General features: G+C 38.4%; 1 long non-coding RNA gene across 1 annotated transcript; it reads right to left on the bottom strand.

Annotated features, from left to right (window-relative positions):
• Positions 1-1,753: 1,753 nt before the first annotated feature.
• Positions 1,754-11,390, bottom strand: LOC105552781. The gene is made up of 2 exons (XR_001008071.1): positions 11,345-11,390; positions 1,754-2,045 (listed from the first exon to the last, which is right to left on the bottom strand). It is a non-coding gene; the product is annotated as an uncharacterized LOC105552781 (long non-coding RNA).
• Between the last annotated feature and the right edge of the window lie 258 nt (positions 11,391-11,648).

Raw genomic sequence — 11,648 nt, 5'->3', positions numbered from 1 at the left:
CAAGTGTAGGTGTCTTTTTGGTAGAATAATTTATTTTCTTTTCAGTGTGTACCCAGTAGTGGGATTGCTAGGTCAAGTAGCAATTCTATTTTTCATTCTTTCAGAAATCTCCAAGCTGCTTTCCACAGTGGATAAACTAATTTGCATTTCCACCCAAGTATATAAGCATTCTCTTTTCTCTACAACCTTGCCAACATCTGTTATTTTTTTGACTTTTTGATAATAGCCATCCTGATTGGTTTGAGGTGGTATCCCATTGTGGTTTTGATTCTCATCCTTCCAATGATTAGCGATGTTGAACATTCTTTTCATGTTTCTTGGCTGCTTGCATGTCTTCTTTTGAGAAGTGTCTATTCATGGCATTAACTCACTTTTTAATGGGATTTTTTTTTCTTGTTGACGTGCCTTTTCCCCATTGTTTATTTTTGTCGAGTTTGTTGAAGACCAGATCATTGTAGGTGTGAAGACTCTATTTCTGAATTACTTACTATGAATATTTTGGAAAGGCAAATACTGATGGTTGAAGACATACAAATTCACTAAAATTGAGTACGATAAAATTATGACTAAGCTATTAAAGTTATAGAGAGGTGAATTTACAGCATGGTAAAAGAATAATATTTATTGAAACGCCATCTTAAAAATGGCATGGATCAAAAATACGGCTAGCTTTGCGACATTTTAGTTCTCATTTTATTATAGCTTTTGAGGTCTGAGGGAGAGCTTACCTAAGCAATTAAGCTACTGGTTAAGAAATTTTGTGTACATCTTAAGACTTTATATGACTGATGAGAGTTGTTACTCAAGTACATAATACAAATGAGGATTTTGAATTACAGCGCATTGTAGGCAGTAAATAAAGACTTGCTGAATGAATGGATATTTTTTCTACCAATGATGAACTTCAATGCAAAGAAATGGCATGTCTAAATGTTCAAGATATTTCTGTTGCAGGAAATTCATAAAAAGTAAGAGAGTAACTATCTATTTCTAAAACAACATCTATCAGAAATCAGTCCAGTCAGATTCTACCTTCAAATGTACAATGTCAGAACTAGAAAGGTTATGAAGACTATCACACTTTGCTTTTTACTCCACTGACGACATTCTGTGAAAATTCAGTTTTCTAGACTGTCACTCTAATACCAAAGTATTTTCCCCAATTAAAGACCAAGTAATTATATCATTTAGGGATAGCATTTTCTCTAGATAAACTTGGCCTCTCTGTTTTCAGTTAACACCAATTGGATGACTTCAAATGGATAGCTACAGATCAATTAAACCAAGCTTTGAATTTTTTAAAAGTTTTACTGAGTTTTTATATTTTCCAAGCATAATCTTTATCATGTGGCAAAGCTTTAATTACAAGATTACAGAAAGCCAAAGACTTCTAAGCCTTTAAGTCTTTGCTCATGTTTTCTTCTCTTACTGCCCGTTTTCCTCAATCAACCTGGTGAATGGATAGTTAGTGGACATAAACCAGGTTAATGCTTATACCCTCATAATTGTTTTTTTCTTACTGACCATGTTCTATACCCCTCCCTTTGGTGACCCTGACTTCCTCTCTTGTGCTCCTGAAGCTTCCCATCATCATTCTGATACTATTGTGCCATACTTTCTGAATGTATATGTTTATATATCCTCCCTAGGATGGTGAGCTGTTTTAGGATAGTTCCTTTGTCTTTCAATTCGCCACAATATCCTGAGTTTATTTTTAGCACAATACCTTACATAACAGATATGCAGAAAAGAATTGTCAAATAGGCAAACTTTAATAGTGGACTAGAGACCTTGGGAAGCAGCAAGGAAACCACTGATAAGATAAATATTAATGTGGCAAACTGGCTTTCATTGTTGTGAGAGTTTTTAACAGTTTTTCTCCCACTTCTCGTCGGTTTACTATCACTCCTGGCATCCTAAATTAAAGTCAATAAATGTTCTGCCTATATGGGGCAACATTTGAACTCTTTGGAGCAGAGATGTCAAGCAGGTTGTAAGAACAAATGTATGACTCCATGAAGGCTGATAGGAATGTAATTTTTAAGCTTGAAAAGAAAGAGACAGCACTCAGAACTGTATATTCACTTATTTGTATTAGGTAAGCTACCAGAAAAAATTTTTAGAGTCATTTGATATGGATAAAAATTCATGTTAAAAGCATATTCAAAGATTGCATCAAATGTAAGCCCAATCCACTGTCCATAATTTTTTGAGACAGGGTCTTGCTCTGTCAGATAGCCTAGAGTGCAGTAGAATCGTCATAGCTCCCTGCAGCCTTGAACTACCGGGCTCTAGCAATCCTCCTGCTTCAGCAACCCAAGCAGCAGCTGGGACTACAAGCATGAGCCACCATGGCTGGAAAATTTTTACTTTTTGTAGAGATGGGGGTCTCGCTTTGTTGCCCAGCCTGGTCTGAAACTCCTGGCCTCAAGTGAATCTCCTGTCTTGGCTTCCTGAAGTGGTGAGATTATAGGCATAAGCCACTGTGCCTAGTCTTACTCTTTATAATAAATTTTGATTCTTAAAATATTCATAATGTAACCAACTATGCATATTGCACTAAAAACTTACCAATTAAGTTTCCGTTATTTATAACTGTAGGATATTTGAGGCATGAATCACTATTCATTTTATTTTCTTTATTTTCTTTTTTTGAACAAATTTATTTATATAAACAAATAGTGTATGAGAGTAGAATATACTTTTAATTCCATGTTTTTGAAAAATGTATTCCAGACTACAGACCATTTTCAACATTTTTTTTGTTATAATCTACATACAGCAAAATTTACTCTTTCTGTTATACAGCTCTGAGAGTTTTTTCTAATGCCTACAGCTGTGTAATCATCGTCTCAATCAAGATATGGAACAGTTTTTCTCACCCCCTAGTCACCTAAATTCTCGTATGTCCTTTTGTGGCCAACGTCTCCTCCCACCCCAGCCCCATCCACCACTGATCTGTTTTTTATCCCTATAAGATGTCCCCTTTCTAGAATGCCATTAAATGGGATAATACAGTATATAGCCCTTTGAGACTGACTTCTTTCACGTAACATCATAGTGCCTTTGAGAGTCATCCATGTTGTTAGGCGAGTCACTAGCCCCTTCATTTTTTATTGTTGAGTAGCATTCCTTATGCCATAGTTTATCTACCTCTTTACTTATTGAGAGACAAAGTTTTGGTGATCACACCTAGAGGAATTATAAACGGTCATACACAATTTTATTTTGTTCTGTTTTGTTTTTTGAGACAGGGTTTCTCTCTGTTGCTCAGGCTGAAGTGCAGTGGTATGATCACAGCTCACTGCAGCCTTGGCCTCCTGGGCTCAAGTGATCCTCCCATCTCAGTGCCCCAAGTATCTGGGACTACAGGTGCACACCACCACTGTCTATTTCTTAATTTTTTTTTTGTACAGTGAGATCTTGCTATGTTTCCCTGGCTGCTCTCGAACTCTTGGGCTCAAACAATCCTCCTGCCTCATCCTCTCAAAGTGCTGGGGTTACAGGTATGAGCCACCACTTGGCCCAGAGTTTTTTAAAAAAACATAAATTTTCATCGCTTTTGTGTAAATACCTAGAAGTAGGATTGCTGTGTCATATAGTAAATGTATATTTAGCTATATAAAGAAATTGTCAGACTTTTCTAAAGTGGTTGTGCCATTTTTTTTTATTATACTTTAAGTTCTGGGATATATGTGCAGAAGGTGCAGGTTTGTTACATAGGTATATGTATACCATGGTGATTTGCTTCACCCATCAACCCGTTGTGTGCATTAGGTATTTCTCTTAATGCTATCCCTCCCCTAGCCTCCCACCCCCGACAGGCCCCAGTGTGTGATGTTCCCTGCCCTGTGTTCATGAGTTCTTATTGTTCAACCCCCACATATGGGTGAGAACATGCGGTGTTTGGTTTTCTGTTCTTGTGTTAGTTTGCTGAGAATGATGGTTTCCAGCTTTATCCATGTCCCTGTAAAGGACATGAATTCGTCTTTTTTATGGCTGCATAGTATTCCATGGTGTATATGTGCCACATTTTCTTTATCCAATCTAACCCTGATGGGCCTTTGGGTTGGTTCCAAGTCTTTGCTATTGTAAACAGTGCTGCAATAAACATACCTGTGCATGTGTCTTTATAGTAGAATGATTTATAATCCTTTGGGTATATTTATAATCCTTTGGGATTTATAATCCTTTCATAACAGGATTGAAAGAGTAAGAAGAATGTTTGTATTTATTGATGAAAAATTTTGATACACAATTGAAATAGGGGCTAGTTTTTGTCATGTGAGGAGGAGCATGCCGGATGTCAGAGGAGTCCCTTGAGTTACTTCCAGAACTCAGAAGTGGAAGGGGGTTATTCCTAACTTTATTACTGGAGCTACTATGGGAATGCTGGGTCAAATGGTATTTCTGGTTCTAGATCCTTGAGGAATTGCCACACTGTCTTCCACAATGATTGAACTAATTTATACTACCACCAACAGTGTAAAAGTATTCCTATTTCTCCACATCCTCTCCAGCATCTATTGTTTCCTGGCTTTTTAATGATCACCATGTTTGTGCTATTTTTTATTACCAACAGCAATATAAAATATTTCCAATCACTTTGAATACTTTAATATTGTAAGGACATTAAACATTTAAACCTTCTTATTGGTAGGTAGTGGTATCCCATTGTGGTTTTAATTTCCACTTTCCTCTTTACTACCGCTATTGAACATTTTGTCTATTCAAGTCTTTTAACCATTTTTAAATGCAGTTGTTGACTTTCTCATTACTGTGTTTTAAAAGTTGAATATATCTTGGGAATACAAGTTATTTATCAGATGCATGATTTATAAATATTTTTCCCAGTTCATAGCTTGTCTTCATTCTCTTCACAGTGTCTGCTAAAGAGCAGAAATTCTTAATCTTTGATAGTGTCTATAATTGTTTTCTTTAATGGTGTTATATCCAAGATTTTCTCTTTGATGTTATATCCAAGATTTCTTTGCCTAACTCAAGATCATGAATTTTTCCGCTTATGTTTTCTACCGGAAGTTTTATAGCTCTATGGGTTATTTTATTTTATTTTTTTTGAGACGGAGTTTCACTTTTGTTGCCCAAGCTGGAGTGCAATGGCGCAATCTCAGTTCATTGCAACTTCTGCCTCCTGGGTTCAAGCAATTCTCCTGCCTCAGGCTCCCAAGTAGCTGTGATTACAGGCATGGGTCACCACGCCTGGCTAGGGTTCTATACTTTTTGTTTGGGTTTATAATACATATTGAATTTTTATACAAGGTGCATAAAACTTTCACACAAGATGTGAACTAGGAGTTGAGGTTACATGTGTTTTGCAAAACTGTTTCAATAAAGTTTGCTGTAAAGATTATCATTTCTCTATTGAATTCCCTTTGTACAGAGGTAGAAAAATAATGGATTCAACATATGGGTCTATATCTGCACTCTCTAATGAGTTCCGTTGATATATGTTGGTTAATTTCTCAAATTCTACATCAGGATAGCTCTTTTTTAAACCTCAAAGATGTGAAAATAATTTTCTTTATAAATAGGAGAACTGAGAGCCTTTTGTATCCTTGGCGAATTCAGCTAAACTTTCTGAGCTCTGTTTCTTTATCTGTGGAATGTGGAATTGCATTAACAGAAATCTAAAGTCCTGCTTTTTCTTTCTTTTCCTCTTCTATTCTTTTCCCTTTCCTCTTCCCCTCAGCCTTCTCAGTCCTTCTCACCCTTTCTTTCTCACTCCCTTCTGCTCCCACCCCCATATTCTTTCTCTGTCTGGTCAGTAGATGGTGCTGTGCTGCAAGACATATATTTGCTGGTTTCTTAAAACTTTTAAATATCACATTATGTCATCTGTTAATTCTACGCCTTATGACTACACTTTGAGAACTGATCCTTAAATTGTTAATGGAACAACGATGTTCACACCCATCCCTCTTTGAGAAGTGAAACCCCAGGCATGAGTCTGGCTACTTAAACTAGGTACACTTCTTCACTGGAAAATTTGTCAAGAGATAAAGGCCTTTGATTAAGAAGAAATATTTTTTAAAAGCAATAGTGGGTAGTGACCCTGAAAACTCCAAATGTCCTTCAGCCGTGTGTGACATTTGAGTTGGTGTGTGTTTACCCAAAGGCAAAAAAATGGATGGCCATGAAGGACATAGGATAGGAAGCCCCTTTGCTCAAAATAAAATCCCAAGGTTAATTTGTTTGTGAATCACAGAGCCAGCTGTCTGTCCTGGCCCAGTATGACTTTTGTGGTGACAGCTGTTTCTACCAAGATTTGACGAGTGGGAATGAGGGCAGAGCTGGTGGTTGCGAGATGGGATGGAAGTGGGAGATGGATTTCAAGTATGGACTCTGGTTTCTTTAAAAAGGAAACCGATGGGTTTTTACATATTCTCAATTGAACTTGTAGTTCCTTTAGTTGCACATAATGCTTTTACTTCCCAGGAGAGAAGAGGTGGGTGTGCATGGTTAGTTGTTTCTTCATGTCCCCTTAGGTTACAATTTAATGATGGGTGTTTAATTTTCCAAAAGTTTAGCAAACTGTGAAGGTTTCCATAAAGGGCACTATATTTGCTGCAAAAATCCAGTCTGTATTCCTCTGGCCCAGAAACCCTGAGGTACAGTGAACTCATGTTTCTTAGAGCCTGATTTTCAAAATACCAAATGAAAGGTCCTTCTTGGGGTTTATGGCATCATCCTAGTATTTCCATGTATAAATAATAATAATGTTCATTTGATAGTGCTTTATGGTTTCGAAAAGCAATTTTACCAACATATGCAATTATGCTTTTGCTTAGAAAGTAGATATTTGAATTAGGGCATTGGAGGTCAAAGCCAGAGAAGATCAGTGAGGAAGAAACACATAGGTTACTGATGACTTCTATCCTCATTTAGGTCTCCAATTGGGTGTTTCAAATTAACACAACTGAGCTTCTACATCCATCCCCTAGCCACTCAATTTCCTATCTCCTCCATCGGGTTACATGAACATGCCATCCTTTCATTTGCTCAGCCCCGAAGCTTTGGAGTTGCCTTTGATTCTCCTGTTTCTTATTCTATACCTGAGCTACAAGCAAAACCTATTGGAATTGCCTTTAAAATACAATGTATTTAGAATCCGAAAACTTCTCAGCACCTCCATGGGTACACCCTGGTCTATTCCACTAGCGTCACTTACATGATTTAGGACAAACGTTTTCTAATAGATTTCCCTGCATCAGCCCCTGTCCCCACTTTAATTTAGGCACAGTAGCCACAGAAATGCTGTTAATAGGTAAATTGGACCTTGTCAAGTCTTGGCCCAGAACCCTTTAAAGGCTTTTCGTCTCACATTGAGGAATTGCAAAGACCTTACGGTGGCCTACACAGTCCTGTGTGATGTGACCTCTTCCATGCTTTGGGATCCTATTTCCTATCACTGACCCTCTCTTACTCACTCCTATTCTCCTGAGTCCTCCTCAGACGTTCCAGGGGTGCTGCTCTCCTAGGATCTATTTACTTGTTCTTTATCTTTGAATGCTCCTCCCCCAAATATGATTCTCACTCTCATTTCCTTCAGATCTTGAATCAATGACACCTTCTTACTGTGGCCTTCCCTGGCTGCTCTACCTAAAATTGGACCCTCTCTAATGCTTTCTGATCCTTTCCTAGCTTAATTTTTTCTTCAGCACTTATTACAACATAATCTGCACTTAATTTGTTTTGCTTAACTTTCTAGAATATAAATTTCACGAGGGCAGGGATTCTTGTCTATTTTATTCATTACTCTACTTCCAAAGCCCAGAGGAGTGCTTGACACAAAAGGAACACTCAATAACTATGACTAAATACATAAATGAATGGATTCTCCACCTTGTTTTCATGGTATGTGTGAGGTTTGCAAGTACCAACCACCAAAGAAAGACTAATGCTTGACTAGATTCTTGCAGAGTAAAACTTGATGCTCCACCATCACTTTGTGAAAAATAACAGTTTCATCGTCTAAATTCTAGATCCTGACTCAGTAGGTCTGGGAGTCCATATTTATGTATTCCTCAAGAAATTTTAAATCTTAACCAGATCTGGAGGCCCTTTTGTCTAGAGAACAGTTTATCTTTAACTCAACAAATATTTATGGGATATATTCTGTATTCCAGAAATTATGCCAGGAAATGGCCCTGCACTGAAGTCTGGTAGGAGAGACAGATGAGTAAAATTACACTTGCCATATAGTATAATAAGTGCTTTCCCGAGGCATTTATTAATTGCAGGGGTTGTGAAAGACAAAGGAAGAATAGATCTGAAATGGATCTGAAGAATTCTCAGAGGAAGTGACTCACGTTGAAGAGGAAGTGACAAAGCAGGTAAGGAATATAGGGCACTGTAGTTAGGAAAACATCTTGGCCTCTGAGTTCAAGACGATTGCCAGGTTCCTGAGTCATGCCTTGTACCAAAGAAGGGGGCAAAGTTAGACAGCCATCTATTTTTGCAAGACCTTCCTACCTTTCTTTTTATAGCCCTCTCTTCCAGGTGTCTAGGATTTTAACTATCTTGAGAGAATAAAAATATATTTCTGGCTTATTTGTCTGGCTCTCCTTTAAAAAGAGTATAATGAGATCCTTTCTCATACTGAGTAGCTAATGATTTTCTGGGGTGTTCACATTTCAACAACAAGGCAACCTTTAATAATAAAAAAAATGAGGCAGGTATCAGTGACAAGCCAGCAAGGAGATATTCTTTTGGGTTTGAATCTTCAATTTTCCTTGAGTCACATCACATGAGAAGGACCTTAAGGTTGGTGCTAGAATTGGTCTGTGGTAATTCTCTGCCAATTCATCACAATGCTGGGGGGAATGATAACCACTCTTGTCGCTTCCAAGCTTTGCTATAGGTCTTAGACCGATGCCTTTGTTTTTCCATGCTGCAATTACTCAATTTTTAAATATCATATTTGTGTAGAGCATTGCGCTTTGTTCATTTATATTAGTCAAGGTAAGTAGTGTTTGCTGCTATAACACACAATCCCCAGGTCTCAGTACCTCAACACAATAAAGTTTTATTTTTTTGCTTGTATCATGGTCCAATGTGAATTCCAAGAGAATGGGGATGGGTCTGCTGTTTGGACAGGAGCCTCTGCTTTGTGCATCCATTCAGCGACACAATTATTTTCATAATGGGGCTCTGCAAGATCCAGTCGTGGCTTCAAAAACTGGCCTGACATCTTTCAGATAGCAGAAGAGGAGCAAATGGAACAGGTACTCACTTTAATATGCCTTAAACCAACAGTCAACTAATTTTTTCTGTAAAGGATAGTACATATTTTAGGCTCTGAGAGCCACCTAATCTTTGTTAAAAACTACACAGTTCTGCCGATATAGTGTGAAAGGCGCCTTAGACAATACGTAAATGAGTAGGGTGGCTATGTTCCAATGAAACTTTATTTACAAAGACAGGTGATTGGCCACATTTGCCCTGTAGGCTATAGTTTGCAGACCCCTGCATTATACCAAAAGGTGTGTCTTCCAATCACATTCCATTGGCAAAAAACAGTCATATGTTCCCACCCAGATGCAGAGTATCAGGGGAATGTATTGTGGCTGTGTGCCTAAGAAACTGGTGAGAATTTAGCCAGCCTCTGATGCATCATATATTAGGGGTAGGATGTTCATTGATTATTCCCCAGATGGTGGACACACTGTTCTCTACTTCCAACTTGTTCGAGGTCAAAAATTTTCCTGTAGAAGACATGATCTCACAAGTTTTCTAAGCTTCTTTATCCTTTATTCTGGGGAACAATGAGGATGGTTTGCTGAAAGTGGTCTTGAAAAATCCTGTGTAGACCAGGTGGGAGAGTTTGCTCCCGGGAAAAAAATAAGTATTATCTCAAATAGGTGATTGAAGTACAACATGCTATCCACTGGTAACAAGTAATCATAACTGGATGGCAAGGTAAATAATCACTCTATGTTAACTCAACTTTCAAATTCACCCAGGAGCTAAAGCTCTTCTATGTATTGATTTCCTTTTTTGTCTTCTTCCAAAGTCCCTGGAGATGGATGAAAACCTTGCTCTGCAAGTATGCATTCAAAAATCTAATTATACCAGCAGTAATTTAGTGTGTGGTAATCTGTTTCCTTGCATCTCAAAAGGCCTCCCACTTGATCTACTGTGGACTCAGAAATAAAGGGTTCTTTCAATAGCCCTGTGAATTAAGCAGAGCAAACATTTGGCTAAAAATAAGGTTAGGGAAGGCTTACTATATAGAAGTTGCAAATATCTCACAATCCTTGTTCTCAAACTCTCACACTTTACAATTGTTTGACAGATTGAGTGCAAGCGGTCATGCCTCCAATACTCCACGGCTCCCCTTGCATCTGGCTGGCCTAGTTACTCATTTTGGCCAATAACATGGTAGATGTGATGGTGGGGACTTGCATGCTCCACATTCTCTTTAAACTCTTCTGCTCCCATGTGCGAAAGCCTAGGCTAGCCGGATGGGAGATGACAGAGAACATGGAGTAGAGATCAGCTGTCCCAGCTGAGGCCTTCCTAGTCTAGCCAGCCTGGCAATGTGGCCTCCAGATGTTTGGACAGCTCAACAGAAACATGGACCAGATCAGCAGGACTACCTAGGTGACCTGCAGATTTGGGGGTTGTTACTCAGCAATAGCTAACAGATAGTGTGTCAATTATGTATGCTTTTAGTTTCAAGAAAAGACTTGCTCACCGGGGTTGGAAAGCAGGGACTTATCTGTCTTTATAATAGGAAGAATAAAATTAGGTACAGGGCTGCTTCAGTGCTTCAAAATGACATATATGAATCTACTGATCATATCTTCCACAACTTAGTTTGCTGGATTTCATTCTGTCATTGGTAGCAACATGGTTGCCAAATGGCTGATTTATCTCCAAAATTATAATGGTGTTTGAGGTGGTTTGAAGAAAGAAGGAAAAAGGGCAAAAGAGTGTGATGGCTGTTACTTTTAACCAGAGAAGTAAAAGGTCTTCTTGAATCCCCATTTCAAAAGATTTCTGATTATGTGTCATTGGGCTAAGCCGTATTACATGGCTATCCCTTGGCTGGAAGGTGTCTGGGAAGGCAGAATTGTATCTGCCACAAGAAATCAACAGACAGGTGATTGGTAGGCTATGTTTCCAAAGGATGATTTTTCAGAGAAAGTCTCACAGAGGTGGTAACTTTGGGCATGACAAAGGGCTTCTCGGGTAGACAAGATGGAAAAGGGCACTCTGCTAGAGAGAGCTGCATATTCCAAGGTACCAGAGCAGTGAAGGAGCATACCTATGTGAGAGCTTCAAATTTATAACTGAGGCCCAGAAAAGGGCAAGTACTCACCAGAGGTAATCAAACTAGAGATTGAGCGAGCAGGGTCCATCTTTAGATTGTAGTACAGGGTCTCACCACACCTGGCAAAAGTAGAATCAGTTCTTACGACCTCAGAGTTTCTTGTTCATGTCCCCTTCATGGCCCTTATCACATTGAAATAGAGTCATCTTTTTACTAAAAAGTAGATCTGGAGGTCACATTATTAGTTGGCAAAATTGTATATATTACTCAACCTTTTGGCCTTAGTTTTTCCCAAAATACTGCTAAAGACATCACTCAGTTACTCAGAAAAATCACCTCTGATTCACCCTGT

This window comes from Mandrillus leucophaeus, unplaced genomic scaffold (assembly GCF_000951045.1).
Source record: "Mandrillus leucophaeus isolate KB7577 unplaced genomic scaffold, Mleu.le_1.0 Scaffold116, whole genome shotgun sequence".
In the NCBI taxonomy this organism is placed as follows: Eukaryota; Metazoa; Chordata; class Mammalia; order Primates; family Cercopithecidae; genus Mandrillus; species Mandrillus leucophaeus.
Note: the sequence above shows the minus strand (reverse complement) of the source record. Positions and strands in the feature narration are given on the sequence as shown.